This window comes from Callithrix jacchus, chromosome 1 (assembly GCF_049354715.1).
Source record: "Callithrix jacchus isolate 240 chromosome 1, calJac240_pri, whole genome shotgun sequence".
Taxonomy (NCBI): domain Eukaryota; kingdom Metazoa; phylum Chordata; class Mammalia; order Primates; family Cebidae; genus Callithrix; species Callithrix jacchus.
Window position 1 is genome coordinate 73,721,452 of NC_133502.1, and position 14,180 is coordinate 73,735,631.

The following is a 14,180-nucleotide window of genomic DNA, read 5'->3' on the forward strand; positions in this document are numbered from 1 at the left end:
AGTGCACAACCACAGCATACCTCCCCACTCACCTCTCTCACAAAACACACGCACACCTTCTCACAGACTCACAGGACACTTTTCTAGAACATGAGGCATGGGAGACGGAGATAACACACAAAACCTCTCTCCAGCATCTCCTCTGCATTTGCGCAGGTAGTGTGAAAATGTCCACTCAGGGACACTTTGGGCCCATATGTCTGAACCCACATTTACAGCACACACACTCAGTAGCCGTGGGAAATTCAGTCCACACTGTCCCCAATATGTGTACCTTTTGGTATCTGGTGAGAAACTGCTCATAGCTCAGTCACCTCGGTGAATCAACGTACTCAGTAAGCAGAGGAAATACAAGCAGATGGAAAGAGAATTCTTAAAAAAGAAATTTGCAGGCCCTGAGCAAAATCACAAAAGCAAAGAGAAGCAAAACGCCCACTGAAGTGGGAAGGGAGTCCTCTGAGTGGGTCTGCTCTACAGCCCAGCGGCTTCCAAGTCTCCCTCTGCAAAGCAGGCCCCTGTTGAGCCCTTCCCCACAGTCACCCTGCAGCAGCGCCATCCTCCACCTCTCGTCCCTTCACCTCCCGCCCTCCCTCTGCAGCCTCCCTCCACCGCCCTGCCATAGCAGGAGAGCAGTGTGAGCTCTTGCCCTTTTACTCAGGGGCCCTACCGACCACCAATCAGATGCGCTGTTTGGTTCCATATCTGGCAGGGTGGTCAGCTTTTGTGACTCACCATGTGTTTGCACATGGGGTAGATCAGAAAGGCACAGTGGGGCTGCAGGGAGAACAGGACGCCTAGAGAGCAGCCGCAGCACCTCTGCTTACCGCTGCGCATAGCCCTGCAGCTCTCCCCAGAAGCCATCATAGCCCTGGGACTCTTTGGTGGGCCGAAGTCACCCACTGCCAAGTGACACGCATAAGGCTGAGAGGCACACCAAGACATTTCATTTTGTTCCCCATGAATCACTACAGCACAGCCTCCTGCAGGGAGACGATGCCCACGGCAGGAGGGTATTGGAGAATGTGGGCCTCAACCTCACAGCCTTGGGAGGCCAAGGCAGAAGGATCATGAGATCAAGAGAAGAAGACTATCCTGGCCTATATGATGAAACCCCGTCTCCAGCCTGGGCGACAAGAGCATGACTCTATCTCAAAAAAAAAAAGGAAAATAGAGCTCTTCTGGACTCAGAGCCTTGCTTGCCAAGTCTCAGTTCCCAGTGTAACATGGGGATAAAAATAGTAATTGCCATTGGATAATTTGAGTAAAGCACTGAACACTCTGTTAAGTACACAGTAGGTCTGAATCACTGTTAGTCCCTCCATGCATCTTCCCCACAAGGCCTCAGGGGAGGGAGACAGGGCTTAGGGAAAGGTGTTGGAGGAGGTGGGCCTCAACTCACAGCAAGGTTACTTGGGGCTGCTGAGCAGCTGGGTAGTTTCTGATGGAAGCCCTGTCCAAAAGCATCGAAGTGGAGAAGGTGCTCCCAGGTCGGCACGGAGCCAGCTCACCTCCTGGCAGGGAACCTAAAGGAGAGGCTGTCCTGCCAGCAGCTGCTCGCTGGCCTGTCCCAGTCTCTGGCTGGAAGCTGAGGCCTCTGGCTTAGTAGACCTTCAAGGTCCACATGAACCTCCAGGGCCAAACTCAAGTCTTCGGTGCTGTCAACCATGAGAAAGAAGACCATGTGATTTTGGAAAGGTGAAGGTGACAGCTGATGATGGACTGTTTTTCAAAAGTGGGCCTAGACTTCATAGAGAAATAGCAGAACCCACTTTCATTTCTAGGAAGGATTTTACGACAGGGTGGTGACACCCTGGGCAAAGTGGATTTGTGGGTGTTTCGTGACCCTTTCTGGAGACCATCCATGTCCATCTGCTCTGGGGAATTCAGGCGTGACCCTCCATGGCAGCACGGGGTTCCAGGATGTGGCACTCCATATTCTTTTAATACCCAGGAATTCTGTGATGAGCAGGCATGGAGAGGAATGCCAGTTTGTGATAAGAAGAGCTGCCACACACCCAACCAGGATTGGAGATGTGGGGCTCGAGGGAGCCTTTTCCCTGTCTGAGCATCTGTAGATCTGAATTTCTTCACCCCGTTATCATGGGCAGCTGCCAACAAATGCCCAGCTTTGTGATCGCAGAGCTGACACGAAGGCTGGGGCGGTCAGCTGCCTGCCAGGGACAGGGTGGCGCTGACAGCTCAGGCTTCTTGGCAAACCTGGTAGCCCCTACAGTTGCCATTCATGGGCACTGGAGCCACGTAGACTTCCTTAGTTATAAGACAAAGGCCTAGACGGTAAAATACCAAGGGGTCATTATTTGGTTCCATTTACAAGATCACTTTGCTGTCAGTTCTTCCATCTCTGTACAAAGAACAAATTTGCTAGGTCTCTTTTCTAATTTTCGTATTTTGATAAGGATATTTCAGGAGCAAAGTTTGCCTGCAAGAGTGTGGCTTTCCAATGGCATGTTTATAACTGGATGAATAGGTAGTAAAGTCAGTTTATTGGAGTGTCATCAGCATTTTTTTAAAAAAGTGAAATAGGATGGAACTGAAAATTCTGTAATGCTCTAAACCCCTTAAAGTCCAAGACGTCATGCATCCCTATGAGCCCTGAGGCTTAGGCCCTAGCTGCTTCCTCAATGTCCGCCTGGCCCTCGGCCCTCACTCCCTGCCCTCCACCTGAGTCCTCCATACCCTTCTGCCTCTAGCCTGAGCACTGCTCTCCCCCAAGCAGGTGAGCTTTTCCCATATCCTAACTGGCTGTGCCTCCCTTTCTCAGGCCCATGCTCAGATGTCCTCTTCTCCCAGAAGTCCCTCCTGCCCTGCTGTCTGCCTGACTCTGAAGCCTGCTTCCTTTGTCTCTGAAATGCTTCCCACTGCCCGACACAGTATCATCACATTGTGACTTTTGCTGTGGTCTGCCTCCTCCTCTTAGATTATCACCTCCACCACGGGAGGGACATCATCTCACCCTTTGCCACCTGCCTGGCAGCTAGAACCATGCTGTACAAAGTAGGCACTCAGTAAGTATTTGTTATTGTTGAAGGGATGAATGAAAATTGACATTGGGGCTGGGTGCCGTGGCTCAGACCTGCAATCCCAGCACTTTGAGAGGCTGAGGCAGGCAGATCACTTGAGGCCAGGAGTTCCAGACTAGCCTGGCCAACATGGAGAAACCCTGACTCTACTAAGAATACAGAAATTAGCCAGGTGTGGTGGCTGAAGCACAAGAACCTGCAAGGCAGAGGTTACAATGAACTGAGATTGCGCCACTGCACTGCAGCCTGGGAGACAAAGTGAGATTGTAAAAAAAAAAAAAAAAAAGGAAAAAGAAATTGGTAACTCTCCTTATGTAATTGACTGGTGGTGAGATCAAATAAGACAATTCAAGCGTACTGCCCAGAACATAGTGAATGATCAATAAATATTAGGTATTATACTCTTTTAGTTTCTCTGAGTTTTCAGGCTATTCATTACTCCTGAATTTTTTAAAGTCGTTTCTTGTGTTTCCCAATGAGTTGGAGTACCTGAGCTAGCATCATGGGACTTTTGAATCTGAAACTGCTAATGCCAGTGCGCAGAGGACACACTGGTGGACGCAGGTGCAATGCAGTTTTCTTAAGTGCCGGGCCAGGGAACCCAGGGGGCTGGTGGTGCAGCCAGCCCTTTGCACTTCCTGTGATCATAAGATCTTCCTATTCAGAGTTCAACTCTTTCTGAATACCTCACAGGAAAGATATTTCGAGCATGTGTTGGATATTTTCAAATCCACAAATTATTTGGGGTCCCCTGGTTGCTTTTTAGAGTGCTGCAAGCTTCCCTATTTGGAAAGGCTTTTGGGAAAGGAGTCCATGGATACCAGGGCTGCTGCATGTCACCAGGGAAATATTTACCTCTCTATGTCAGCTTAATAATAGAAGCACTGCACGTTCACACAGCACACTGCTAAACTTAACTAATGCAGTCACAGTGGTCTTGGAGTTGAAGTGTTTTACCTGTGAAGGAGCCAAGGTATAAACAGAGGCATCGCGGAACGTCGGTGAGGTGCCCTGGTACACCCTTGCCAGAGCCAGCTATTTAGTTCTACTTGTCATGGGCTGAAACCTGTCTTAAAATAAGCTTACCGTGTGGCTTTCTTTGTTAAGGTGGAGCCAGTCCATGCAGCAGAGGCAGAAAATACTTCTCAGGCTGATCTCTCAGTGTGTGAGAGATGTGCAGACTCTATGAGCAGAATGCCAAGGTGGGGAGCATCTCAATCCTGGAATTGTCTGAACCACGTTGCTAGGAGGATGATCAGCCCCCGTGCAGAGCTGCAGGGGTGTGTGTGTGTGTGTGTGTGTGTGCATGTGTAAGTGTTGGCCTGGGAGACAAAGTTCAACTAGTTGCTTCCACTTTGTCCTGATAAAACTTTTGAAAAAACGATTTAAGATAGGTAGAAAATATCCTTTTCTTTTCCCTTCCTTTTGTTTTTCAGGATTGTCTGCTTGCCCCTCTCAAGCTGCGTTCCAGGTTTGTACCTGCTCAGTGTTTATTAACCTCCTCAGTGCTCACATGGACTACTGCCATAATTCTCTCAAAAGTTGCTCAAGGCAGATATTTGCAACTTTATTTCCAAAGTGAAAGTGAGGCTTCCCCTTGGTTCCATACCCAAGAAGCATGAGAAGCAGCATTCAGCTTGGGTCCCTCTGCTCTGGAAGGACGCTCTCAATCTTGCTTCTGCAGGGCCTTTCTATGAAGCGGGATGGGAGGCCCCGCAGGGGTCCTGGAGGCTCCTCTGGGCTAGCATCTGAGGCCACTTCCAGGAATCTGAATGTCGACACCATCCAGGGAATTGCGTCTTTCGCCTCCTCTTGGCTCTTCCTCTCATCTCTCAAGCTCAAGAGCGTGTCCAAAGACTCCTGGAATGTGGGCACTTGAGAGTTTATTTTGCAATTACACCTTGGAGAACTATAGGATGCTCTAGGCCATTCCTGGGAAATGATTTGCATCTGTCCTCCCAGCCAGTGAGCCAGCCTTGGAAGAGGACTCTTGTCATTGCATTGCAGTGAGGTGACCCCAGTTACCTGTAGGTTTAGGAACAAAGGCTCCTAAAAAATCAAGGTCCATACTTGAGGACTCTGAGCTTATCTGTGATCAAGGCAGGGTCAGAACCACTTAAACTTAACCACAGCTGTGGGTCAGGGAAGGGCGAGCACTGTGTCTCCAAGCCCCTGGTTTTGTTTGTGGTAATGAAAAGTCCTAAGGATACCTAAGACTGGAATCTAGGGAGGAAGGAAGGTTGACTCCTCAGCGTCCACATGTGGATTCTGAGTGGAAGGACAGAATCCTCACTTAACTGCCACCTTAAAGACCTTGTCTCCACTGTTCTCCACATACAGTTACATTCTGAGATACGGGGTTAGAACTTCAACACAGGTTATGTTCATTAGGCCCCTTGATCAGAAGTGCCTGATCTAGCCAATGATTTGGCCAACACCCCTACTTGCTTTGAGCTCTAAGTTGGGTCTTAGAGAATATCAAGTAGAGGTGACATTACTGGGCTCCAGGGGTGAGAAGGTGTTGGAAGGGTGCTCAGGACTGCAGTGGCAGTGGTTCTTCCGGAAGCAGTGGGGCAGTGGAATTTTAACCTACACACCCTGTATGCAAAAGCCCTGAGGGTCACTAGAGGCAGTCACAGGGGAAGAAAGGAAATGGTCAGGCCCTTCCGGATAGAAAGGGCAGTTTGTGCTTGCTGTGGTCTTGTGGGGACACTATAGAACACTCGCCAGATGCAAGCGGTGGCTATCACCAAGGCAAGAGACTTGGGTTGGACAATTGAAGAGGTTTCCTGTGCCATGACCTCACCACACCTTCAGTTCCATGTATGCATAATGACCTGTTCTTCCAACAAGTATTGTCTGAGCCCCTGGTACTTGCCACACAGAGTTGTAGATGCTGGGGCACAGCTGTGGGCAGATAGACAAAAATCGATGCTCATAGGGAGCTAACCTTCTAGTGCAAAGGCTGGCATATTTTCCACAAATGTTTTGGGCTTCAGGGGCCGTGTGGTCTCAGCCACAGCTCCTCAACTTTTCAAAGCAGCCACAGATAACAGGTTCGTGAAGGAGTGTGGCAGTGCTCCTTACCTATAAAACAGGTGGCTCATCTAATTTGCAGAATTTGGCCTGGGCAGTATTTGCTGATCCCTGCTTTAGTGTACAAGATGGGAAAAGATGCCCTAGTGTCAAGCTCTACCAAGTTTATTATGTTTTCATCCCTTTGCAGAACATCTCTACCCTTGAGGCTAATCTTAGAGTACCTTGCCCCAGGCCAGCTTCTGCTTGTCACCTTGACCATGCTTTGCAGGTGAGGTCGGCCTGCAGAACATGCTGCTAGCAGACCCCCTCCACCACAGGCTGAGCTGTGTCCCCACAGATTCCGTGTTGAAGTTCTAACATCCTTATCTCAGAATGTGACCGTATTTGGAGACGAGGTCTTTAAAGAGGTGATTAAGTTAAAGTGAGTTCATATGGGTGGACCAATAAACAAAAAAGATCTGAGACAGCTTTCAATCAATCAGCAGCGTATTTTGCCAAGGTTGATAACTCATGCCCAGGAGACAGGTCTGTGCCTTTCTCCAAAGATGATATTGAGGGCTTCAATATTTAAAGGGGAAAAGCAGGCTGGAGGGCGAGAGGGAGGGTATGGTCACATTACTAAATCCACATGTTGCCAAAGGAAAGGAGCCAGTGGGGAATAGTCAATTATGTACGTGTCTTGCACTCAGTAAATTGGCATTTTACGTAAGGTAAGGTGAACATAGAACAGTTACCTGTGCAGATTTTCAACCTTTTATCTGTAGCTATCTGCTTAGGAGCAAAAGGAAAGGCAGCTTCTTGCAGGACTCAGCTTTCAGCTTATTTTTTTTCTTTTGGCAGAGTAAACTGGAGTCCCAAGTTTTAATTTTCCTTTTAGAAGCCTAATCCAATATAAATATAGCCAGTATCCTATAAGAAGTGGAGATGTGGATGCAGATACACACAGAGGGAAGATCATGTGAGGACACAGGGAGAAGGTGCCATCTACCAGCCCAGGAGTGAGGCCTCTGGAGAAACCAGCTCTGCTGACACCTTGCTCTAGTACTTCCAGCCTCCAGGACTGAGAGGATAAACGCCTGTTGTTTCATCCCCCAGCTCCGTGTTGCTTTGCTATGGCAGTCCAAGCTGACTGTTAGACCTTCCCTTCCCCAAGCATAGATGGCAGGGTGGAATAAGGCAGGGCAGGCTCTTCCCCCAGCACCGTGAATAACCCTCATCTTCTCTCCTCCCACTCGTGTTTGCCTTCAAGGCCCTCAGATGGGCAGTGGCCCTGACAGCTCATCCAGTCCTGGGGAGGTGACCCAGTGGAGGAGGAAGAGGAAATGATTTAGAGAAAGTTTGTAGAGATGAGGCTGAAGGAAGATGGCCTCTTTCCCCGCTTCCATGAGGGTAGACAATAGGCGTTCACTTCTGGGTGGAAGGAGACGCTTCCCTTGTTCACTGAAGCTACTTGCTCAGGGAGTGTGCTGGACGGCCCTGGCTGAGGCGTGGGCTCCGGTGGCAGGCATCCTGCTGGAGACACACTGCAGCTGGTGTCGGCATCAGAAACTCTGGTTATCTGAACTCCAGAGTCATTAGAAGAGCAAACAGCCAGCCATGGAGGTTTCTGCAGGGTGGCTTCCGGCCCAGGTGGCACGGCTGTTTCAAAAGTAAATAAGCAAACCTCCTGTGCCAGGGTTATGAAACTTTTAATAGGTAAGCTGGGAATTGGGAGCCCCTGGAAGGGCCTGCTCCAGTGTTGGGGAGCCCTTCTCTGGCATCTGCCTCTGAGGTTGCTCTATCTCATCCCAGGGTTCTCCTGCACCCGGGTCCGGGGAGCCTCGCCTGCCATGGGGAGGGCTCTTCCCCACACACTGGCCCTGCACCAGCTCAGGCCAAACTTGACCACAGTGTTCTGCTAGGTGCCCAGGAGAGCAGGCAGGACGGTGTGAATGCCCCACAAGCTGACCGTGGAATCTGGAAGGACAAGCCCCTGCACCTGCCTTTCCCATGCTCAGGGAGAACATCGGGGCGTTTGCCCACAGACTTGCTCCAGTGGGGGTGTTGTCACACATTCTGATGCCCCTGAGCCCCTTGGGTCCTGGTTGAGTGGCTCACTGGACATGACAGTGGACTCAGAGCACGTTGGTGTGTGAGGGAGCCTCCTCCAGGCTCAGGCGCAAGTTCTCCTGGCACCCGGACCTACACAGTGCGGGGCGGCTTGGGCGGTGGTAAGGAAAGCTTCTGAGCAGCACACTCCTTTACAAAATGCAGCTCGGCATTATCCAGGTGTCTTACTGAGAATTAAAATGCAAACTTTCTTCATTTAAAATTTAATATTGTAACTGAAGTCCCTTGCAGGACTCAGGATTTCCATTGGTTGTGCCCCGGTGGTTGTAGGGGTGTTTCCATATCTGATTGCTCGCAACGCTCACCTGGCTAGAAGGCCCAGTTCCAGTGCCCTCCTGCAGGGACAGGGAGGACAGAGGGGTGGGAACTCACACCTGGCTGGACTTGGGGGAGCCGGCGAGGAAGAGGGAGGCTGGCCATAGGGCCCACCCAGCTTTTGTTTGGGGATGATGTGTTGGAGGACATGGTCTGTTCTATCTGCTTGTGGGAGGTTTGGGGCAGGACAGGAGAGACGTGCATTCCAGGACCACGGCAATCTCTGGAGAAGGTGTTCACAAGCCCCATGGCCTCCAACCATTTGATTGTGATCTTCTGGCTTATCGGGAAAAGTAAAACTCGGGGGACAGCAAGTAGCCAAAGCTTTGAATGGGTCTGTGGCCAAGCTCAGGCTAAGGATCCTGGGGCAGCAGGCTACTCCTGTCTGCCTCCACCATCTGGGGTCACCGTGCTCAGCTGGCCTTACTGTACTTGGCCCAGAACTATGTAGAGGGAGTTGGAAGCCAGAGCATACCTCTTGCAGCCTCAAGGTTTTGAAGAAAATAACGTTTTACAGATGGCCTTGGCCAGGGACAGAGGCATGTTTTGTGTTAAAACAATGGTTGCATTTTCCCCAGGAAAGAGTGCCAAGTTCTGGCCCCGCATGGCCTGGCCTCCACACCGGGGCTGTGACTCCTTCACCCTGTCATGGCAAGAAAAAGAGAATACACCCAAGATGTGAAGCAGGCTTGCCTGCCCCCACCTGCCCTGCGAGCTAGTCTCTGCTGCAAGCCCCCAACCCTGTCCCCTGAGTTCTTCTTTACCCCAGGCTTGGCTCTTGTCCTGGTGAGAGAGTGTCCTCTGAGCTCCAGAGAGTGAGTGGCATTTGGAAAGAGTCTGAGGACACAGAATTATGAAATCATACTCGGGAAACCACCCAGAGGCAAGCACTGGAAAGACTCCTGTTTTCATTCCTTCCCCACCCCCCCACCTCTTACAATAGTCTTACGTTATTTCCCTTTAGTTATAGTTTAAGACAGAGGCATCAGTCCATGCAAAGTCCCATTTATTTCCAATACCTTATTCCTGTTTCAACTCCATCTTCCAGAGGCACTCATGCTCATATGCTATACGCTATAATGCCTAAGTATCCTTGCTAAATGGTGTTTTGTACATTTACCTTGCTTTTCAATCCATGTAGATGAGTACTATATTTATTTTTCTGCTCCTTCCTGGTATGTAATCACTGTGTGTGTGTGTGTGTGTGTGTGTGTGTGTGTGTGTGTGTGTGTGTGTGTGACTGTTGGCTGTCTGTACGTCTAGCTGTTGCTTCTGATATAGTCTGCATCACCCACACTTTGCTAATCCATTCCCCTCCACCGCCACTGACAGTGCAGTCGTGGAAGTCTGCAAAGATGTCCCATCTGGGCCTGTAGGTGAAGGCTCCAGAGGAGGAAGCTACCCTAGAAGTGGAATTGCTGTCTCAGTTCTAAACACACTTGGTTTCCTAAGCGATGCCTGGCTGCTTTCAGCAATGCTTGTGGCTTTGATCACGAGTATGACAGCTTCCATTTTCGCTAATCTTTCACTGGTATCACTCAACATATTTGTGGTTTTGCCCATCTGAGATGTGTATAGGTCAAAAGTGCCATCTCCCTGCTCTCGTAATTCTCATGTCTCCTATTAACAGTGATTTTGGACTGTGGGCTGGATTCCGCCAAGATGGCAGAATAGGAACAGCTCTGAAGCGCAACTCCCAGTGAGTGAGATGCAGAAGGTGAGTGATCTCTGCATTTCCAACCGAGGTACCAGGTTCATTTCAATGGGACTCGTTGGACAGTGGGTGTAGCCCAAGGTGGGCAAACCATGGCAAGGCAGGTTGACTGGAGGATCAGGGACTTTTTCCCACCCTGGCACTCCGGTTCAGATACTGTGCTTCTCCCATGCCCTCTGCAACCCACCAGTGATCAGGAGGTCACTGCTGGGCTGAAAAGCTCCACGAGTTACCAACACAGATCTGAGTGGCAACTCCGGCAGGCACTGGGGGTTGTTGGCACAGATCTGGGAGAATGTTTTGACTAGCACCGAGAGCACCTGCAGGTTGAGCTATCCTCTCCCCAGAAAGGGGGGTAGCTGAAAGCAGGGAGACAGGTGATATGGCTAGGCAGGCCGTATCCCCACAAAGACCAGCAAATTGAAGCCCTCTCTGCTTGAGAGTTTTGCATCCAGCACATCAGTTCAAGCTTGACCCAGGATGATTGAGGTTGGTGGGGGGAAGGGCATCTGCCACTGCTGAGGCAGGTCTAAACCTACCTGTGTAAACAAAAGCCAGAGGAAGCTTACACAGCAGCTGGACTAAGTCTGTGACAGCCCAGCAGTGCCTCTGCAGGCAGCCAAGGGACAGACTGCCTCATCAAGCAGCTCTCTGACCCCTGTATAACCAAAAAGATGCCTCATACAGGAGAGCTCTCGCTGTCACATGGCAGGTATCCTTCCAAGATGAAGCTACCAGAGGAAAACTCAGGCAGCAATACCTGCTGTTCTGCAACCCCTACAGGTGATTCCCAGGCAAGCAAGGTCTAGAGTGGACCTCCAGCAGTCCTACAGCAGAGGGACCAGACTGCTAGAAGGATAACTAAAAAACAAAAAGAAATAACTTCAACATCAACATAAAGGATGTCCACTCAGAGACCCCATCCAAAATCACCAATGTCAAAGATCAAAGGTAGAAAAATCCATGAAGATGGGAAGAAACCAGCACAAAAAGGATGAAGTCATCAAAGACCAGAACTCCTCTCCTCCTCCAAGGGATCACAACTCTTCAGCAGCAAGGTTTCACTATGTTGGCCAGGATGATCTCGATCTTCTGACCTTGAGATCTGCCCACCTTGGCCACCAAAAGTGCTGAGATTTCAGATGTGGGCCACCTGAGATTACAGGTGTGGCACCCTGCCAGTTCTATGCTATTTGTGCAGTTTGTACAGATTTGTGTGACTGCCCCACAGTCAAGGTACAAGACAGTCCCATCCCCATAGGAACTCCTCACACTACTGTTTCACAGGCTCTTCTTCTTGCCCACCTCCACCCAACCCCTGGCAGCCACTCAACTGTTCTCCAGCTCTATAATTTTGACAGTTCAAGAATGTTATATAAGTGGAATCATGTAGTATGTAACCAAAGATTGGCTTTTTCACTCAACATAATTCCCTTAAGACTCATCAAGTTATTTTGTGTATGAATAGTTCATTGTTTTTTATTGCTCATTAGTATTCCATAGTATAGAGGGACCACAATTTAATGACTCACTCACTGAAGAACATCCAGATTGTTTCCAGTTTTGGATGATTACAAATAAAGCAAAGATTTTTGTACACATTTTTGGGTGAATCTATATTTTCATTTATCTGAGATAATGGCCCAGGGGTGTAATTGCTGGGTTGTAGGGTAGTTGTACGTTCTGTATTTTAAGAAGCTGCCAAACTGTTTTCCAGAGTGGCTGTATCACTTTACTTTCCCACCAGCCATGTATGAATGAATGATCCAGTTTCTCCACAACCTCGCCAGTGTTTGGTGCTATACATTTTTTAATTGTAGCTACTTTGACAGATATGTAGTGGTATTTTGTAAGGGCATTAATTCACATTTCCCTAATGGCTAATGCAAATATGAGTTTCTGCTTCCTTTATTTTCAGGCTCTGCTGTTTGGTGCATACCTATTCAGAATTGTTTAAGTCTTTTCAGCACGTTGATTCTCTTATCATTTTTATAATGTCTCCATTTATCATTTATCTCTAGTTTATTTGGTACTACGTCATCTAACGTTATTACAACCACTCTTGCTTTTTCATTGTTTCATAGTATAACTTTCTCCATCCTTTTCTTTTCTATATATATTCCACTATGCCAGTCTGTCTTTCTATTGTTATATTTAGATCATTTATACTTAAGGTAATTATTGATATGTTAGGGCTTCTGTTTTATTTTGTTGCTTGTTTTCTGTTTGCTTCCTCAGTCTCTCCTTCATCTATCTTTTTTTTGTTCTTTCCTTTGGGTTGCTTAAACATTTTTTAGGACACATTCTTGATTTATTTGTAGTGTTTTTGAGTATAGTTTTCTGAGTGGTTACTCCAGCTGCTATAATATACATACATAATTTATAATGTGCTGGTACTGATGTTTCACTGCTTTACATGAAGTACAGAAAATTTATTTCCATTTAGGTTCCTTTAATCTGTCCATGAAAAATATAATCGTCTACATAACATGTACAATAAGCACCCCATTATATTGTGTCATGTTTGATTCAACCATCAAATATAATTCTTAAAACTCACGAGAAAAACAGTGCTTCATATTTAACCCGATTTTTACCCATTCTGACAGTCTTTTACTTTCTTTCTGACCTTACTTCTGTTATTGTTTCTTTTCTGTTGGGAAAATTTCTTTAGCCATTCTTAAAGGGAAGGTTTGCTATAACACGTTCTTTTAGTTTTCTTCTTTTTTTTTTGAGACAGAGTTTCGCTCTTGTTACCCAGGCTGGAGTGCAATGGCGCGATCTCGGCTCACCGCAACCTCCGCCTCCTGGGTTCAGGCAATTCTCCTGCCTCAGCCTCCCGAGTAGCTGGGATTACAGGCGTGCGCCACCATGCCCAGCTAATTTTTTATATTTTGAGTAGAGACGGGGTTTCACCATGTTGACCAGGATGGTCTCGATCTCTTGACCTCGTGATCCACCTGCCTCGGCCTCACAAAGTGCTGGGATTACAGGCTTGAGCCACCACGCCCTGCCCTCTTTTAGTTTTCTTGTCTGAGATTATTACTCATTACCATAAGATGTTTTCATCAGACTTAGAATTTGGGGTTAGTTCTTTTCTTTTGGTCCTTGAAAAACGTGATTCTGCTTGTTTCTTACCCCTAAGCTCCCAGTGAGAAATTACTGTCATTTAATTCATGTTTTCTTATAAGGAATGTTGTTTTTCTCTGGATACTTTAAAGAATTTTTCTTTGTTTTTAGTTGAATAAAGTTTAATTATGATGTGTCTGTAGTGTGAATTTCTTTAAGTTTATCTTATTTGAGATTTTCTCAGCCTCTTGAATCTGTAGACATATCTGTCACTGAAATGAGACATTTTTAGCCATTATTTCTTCAAATACCCTTTCAGTTCCATTCTCTCTCTCCTCTCCTTCTGAAAATTCAAGATATTCTCATAACTGCTTTGGTTATTGTCCCCCAGTTTTCTGAGACATTGTTGATTTTTTTCAGTCCATTTTATTTGTGTTGTGCAGATTGGGCCCATTCTATTCATCTGTCCTCGAGTTTCCTGACTGCATCCTCTCTCATGTCCAATTAGTCCATCCACCCAGGTTCCTTTCAATTGTATTTTGGTGATTGCACTTTTAGTTCTGTAATTTTCTTTCGTTCTTTTTTATACCACCAGTTGTTTTATTAATTTTCTGTGTTTTCATTTGTTACAAAGTAATTCATAATTGCTTGTTGAAGCATTTTTATGGTGGCTGGTTTAAAATCGTTATGAGATGATTTCAACACCAGATTCATCATGGTGCTCATGTCTGTTGACTGTTTTTTCTCATTCAAGTTATGGTTTTCCTGTTCGTGATTTGATTAGTGATTTTCAGTTGTATCCTGAGCATTTTGGAAATTGAATTATGAAACTCAGAAATCTATGCAATCTTTTATTTGTGTATTTATTTTATGATGTAGCAAGTGTGTTGAAG